The sequence below is a fragment of the Antrostomus carolinensis genome, unplaced genomic scaffold, assembly GCF_000700745.2.
Source record: "Antrostomus carolinensis isolate BGI_N321 unplaced genomic scaffold, ASM70074v2 scaffold7669, whole genome shotgun sequence".
In the NCBI taxonomy this organism is placed as follows: Eukaryota; Metazoa; Chordata; class Aves; order Caprimulgiformes; family Caprimulgidae; genus Antrostomus; species Antrostomus carolinensis.
Genome location: NW_010340578.1, coordinates 1 through 4,802, shown reverse-complemented (window position 1 = coordinate 4,802; position 4,802 = coordinate 1).

Here is a 4,802-nt window from a genome sequence, read left to right as displayed (position 1 = left end):
AAAGAGACAGAGCTTGCCTACCATGTATGTAGATTTTGTCTACTGTGTTTATAGGTTTCCTGTGGTTTTTTCTTTCTTGTACAGGTAGACACATCCTGAAGCTCAGATTTTTTTTAGTGACTAAGAATAGTTACAGTTATGGAAGTGCTCTTCACCTGGCAATTGAAGAGCATACCTGGAGATAAAGAAGGAACAGAGGTCTCCAAGCAAGCCCCAAGCTTAGTGTCTGGGAGGTGGGCTGTTTGTCTGCAGTATGTAGGTAAATCCCATGACTGACTTCTCTACAAGCTGTGTTTTGTAGGAGCTGGCCTTGGGAAGACCTGCAGACAGGGAATTACTATAATCCAGCCTGGATGTCACAAAAGTATGGATTAATATTTCATCTCCTGCCTCCGACTGTTGTCAGACTCACTTTGTTACTGAGCTGGGGCTGTGATCCTCAGAAGAGCCTTGAATGAAAGATTAAGCCAGTGTTTTACTTGACAGAAGGAGAGCAGTTCTCTGTGGAGGACGGTGATGATGCAGTTCTCACCCAGTGCTACATGCAGGGTTTTAAAGTTTCCCAAATCCAAACAATAAGGCCAAGCTGCAGTGTGGTGCTGGGCCTGTGAGAGGGGAACGATCTCCAGCAGTTGTGAGCCATGTTCATGCGACTGATAATTAGCCAAAGGTGAGCAAGAGGCACTGAACTGCTCCAGGAGGTGCCATTGACTTTGCTGTGCCTGAGAAAGCTCATCAATGACGAGCTGTAGAAGAGAAACAAGTATATTACCATCCTGTTGGAAACATGAAAGCTGCAAGGAAACCAGAATGGGTGAGCAGAGACCTCAGGGCAGAGCCTTCCCGCAGCTGAAGGTCATGGCCCTCTGCCCAGCGGCCAGGCAGCCCCCTCCATTGGAAACAGTTTAGTTAAGGTGCCACAACTCCCTGGGTAGAAACTCCTGCTTCAGGATGAATTATTTATATTGCTTTAATCTTAAACTGGCTCTGAATGATTAAGTCAAGTGAATGTTAGGCTGATGAAAACCAACCAAGAGAGTCTGTTCAGCTTAACTTTTCAGTTAAACCAGTTCAACTGTTTCGTTACTTTTGGTTTTGTTTTTAAATACAGACAAGACCTGGCTGTGATACCTGGCTATTTCTTCTCTGTACAGCTGACATGCAGCTTAAGTCTAGCACTTTGTTCTTGGCTTTCTCTGAGCACAAAAGCTTAGTTGGTCATGGAAAAAAAAACTAAGACAGTTCAGGGTATTTAAGGTTCATAAATGGGCAAGTTGTTGGGCAAGTGATTACCCAAGAACGTGGAGAACCCAGATTGAGTGTACAACCAAAACTAGTGCCCATCAGTCACTGTGACTGAGATGACCACTGTCACACAATGAAGCCTCATTCTTGTGGCTCAGCCACTCAGTAGCTGACAAAGTTGCTTATGCTGCATAAGCCTAAAAAGGCTCTTGCAGAAGGCTGCCTCGTGGTGGCTGGGAAACCACAGGCAATGACTGCTCATCGTGCCCATGAACATAAAAAAAGAGAAAGACTAATACAGTCAATCATATGAAGAATAAAAATCTGATTTCACAAACCACAAGTGAAAAAGCGATTGTGTAAAATATCCACAAAGTGCTTTTTTTTAACTGAGCACGTTAGTCGAATTGGAGTTTGCTAAACAAATTTTTGAGAGCAAAACAAAGCAAAATTAGATTGATGTTACTGATCTGTTCAGTTCTATTGCTCACCAAACAAATGTTGTTTTATTTCACTAACAACAATACACTTCAGGAGGCTGCAGCTTTTGGAAAAGGATACCAGGTGGTCAAAGACCGCATATCCCTTACACAGAAACTGGGTAAATCCTGAGTGACAGCTCTTCTACTACACCTCCCTGGGAAAGCAGCCAAGCTGATAATACAGCGTGTCTGCTTTCAATACATCTGCGTTTGTATATTCTTTAGAAACGCTGTTTCACCTTGTTTTGGAACAGAACTTTTAGTGGAGTCGTTACTTAACAGCATTGCTTATTGATTTGTGTCACATTGTGTCACTGTCACACAATGATGCAGAGCATCCCCACGCTACCAGCTTCTGCAAGGAACTGGTGGTTCAGGAACCAAATTTCTGCAAGGAGCTGGTGTCAGTATCATGGCAGCAAGCACAAGGAAATCTTGGCTCTTGGTGCCGGATGCGGTTGGAAAGTAAATATTTTATCACCTTTATCCATAAAAGGCTGCGTACAGAGACTCAGAAAGCACCTTTGGTGGTGAGCACTGCCCTGAGCAAATTTCCGTTACGATGGTACCAAAAATAAAAACACCCCAGGCACACACGTGTGTGTGCACGCACATGGTGCAGAGATGTTCAAGCAGTTCCCGTGCCCGTTTCTTGATCCACATTTACAAGAGCTCACTGCTCAATTGATGCCTTATGAGAAACCACTGAATGCATCCAGGATGGCACCTGCAAGCACGGATTCTGCACATCTGCCTCTTGAGGGTTTCTGTTTATTTTTTATTTGTTTGGGAGGATGAGCTTGGGTGAAGTAGCAAAGTGTCATTCCTGTGGGAAGCTGCTATAATGGGAAGGGGAAAAGGAACCACCCGACCCCATTTTTCCCAACCTTTTCTCTTTTCCTGAGAGTTGACTGAAACTGCAGCATTTGGCCCAATAATAATCCACAAACCTCTGCACAGTTTTATAACCATTAAAAAAATGCTGCTAACATTGTAAATTCAAGTGTGCCAAGAGAAGTGCCAAATTTAAACCTGACTAGGCAAAATTAATATGCATAATAACTTTAATTACCCAATGAAGCTCAATTTTTCATAGAATCCCCTGCCTCCTCCCATGCAAGCTCTCCATAGTGTTCAGTGGAAAGGCAGCTGGTCTGTTTTCTCTTTGTAGCCTCCACATTATACCCAGAATGATTTGTTCCTCTTACAGAACAATTATTTAACACTAGCTTTCTTAGAGATGGTCATCATTAACATATTTGAGTGCTTCCCATTATCACTGGGAGGTGAGAGGCTTTTTATATGTACATATTTTATAAATTTCTAAACATATTAATATTTATAGTTTTTATATATATGTATAAAATCTGTTACTTTATATATGAATGACGTATGTATGACTATGTTAACCATTAGGTAGTTTTATAGGTATGGTTTAATTTAATATTGTGTGTAATTAATATCACTTAGTTATACAGGTATTTTATAGGTAGGGAACTGATTTGGGTCTCCCAGTTTGCCAAGTTTGGGATGTCCTTATTCAGTATATTTAGTATTATGAAACAAATCTTGGTCTAAGCACGGCTGTGACTGATGTCATTTATGCTTCTCAGTGGTCAGCAGCTCTACAACCAAAGCAAAAAGGGTCCAGAGTTTATGAGGTTTTTTTCCTTAAATGCTATATTTATCTGTACATAAGAATTCTCCAGCCAGAATTCCTGTTCTCCAACGCAAGATGAGTTGGCCCTTCTTGTTTGCCTTGTGGCATTCTCCAGGCCTCCTTTGTAATACTGTGATAGTCTGTAATACTTTTGGAGGTATCTATGAAAATATTGCATTTTTTGTTTAATTGGGTGACTTGAGAGCTGTGGCCAGAAACACTTCAAATTGTGTCTGGATACAATTTCCCGTCTTGTTCCTTGGTGGACTTTCCAAATTGCCTTTCCCTGGAAATAATTCCCCCTTGACCTTCCACAAGCAGAGAAGGTGGTGTGAGAGACGTAGTACCTGGGAATGATGAGCACTTTTTTTTTCTTTTTCTTTGTTTTTTTAATTTGAGTTGGCAGGGCATCCTAGAGAAAGTGTCTCCAGGATCATCAGACACACAGCCTTTACAGCTCCTGGGGGCATCCAGTCGAACTGAGCTCATACAAGGCTATCCCTGTGTGAGTTAGTTATGCAGCTGAAGAGTTTTCTTTCTGAGGAAGCCTTTGCCTCACGGTATTTGAAGCCCTGGTTTGTGTTTACCACCCTAGAAACGACCTCTTGCCCTCCCTATTAACAGAGAGGAACAATCTTGGACTCACTTAAGGAATGTGTCCATACTAAAATCAATTGCTTGATGTCTCCTATTCTGAATGAGCTGATTTCAGGTTTTCCTTGTTTGATCTGTGTGTATCTTGCAGACAGCCTGCCACCACTCTGCAGGCTGCCTCTGGTTTTCAGCTCCTCCAGCCAGCATTACTTCTCCAAAGGGCGGGCCTTGGCGCCTTGAATGTGTTTAACACAGGTACACAGGGAAAGACCTAAATTATGTTCCCTGTGTCAAGTCCCAGATTCCTGCCCATAAATTTTTCCTGTAGTAGGAAAGAGGGAAATCATGGGTTTCTGCCTGTGAAGTCTTCCTGTAGCAGAACAGAGGGAAGCGTGACTGTCACATCCTGGATGCCTGCCCGTAAAGTTTTCCCGTAGCAGGAAAGAGGGAAATCCCAGACTCCTGCCCATAAAATTTTCCCGTATCAGGAGACAGGGAAACGTGACTCAGATTAGTCAGTCCCCTTGAGTGGAATAAAGGTGCAACAGCACTGATGGGTAAATACACAGATTTATTCAGTGGCAGTAACTAAGCTTAAGGGGAAACAATTAGGTATCTTATTGGTTATTATTCACCACTTGCGTGGGGTTCATAGCTTATGTTACAGAAAATAAAAGAGGAAAATTGAGAGAGAGAGAGATGGAGAGATATCACCAGTCCTGGTTCCAACGTTGGGGGTTCGTAGGTAAGGTGGTTCTGGAATCCCCATTTACTGGGGCTTACGTTCCCCTTTTATGCTTGTTGTTCATCATGGACCACCC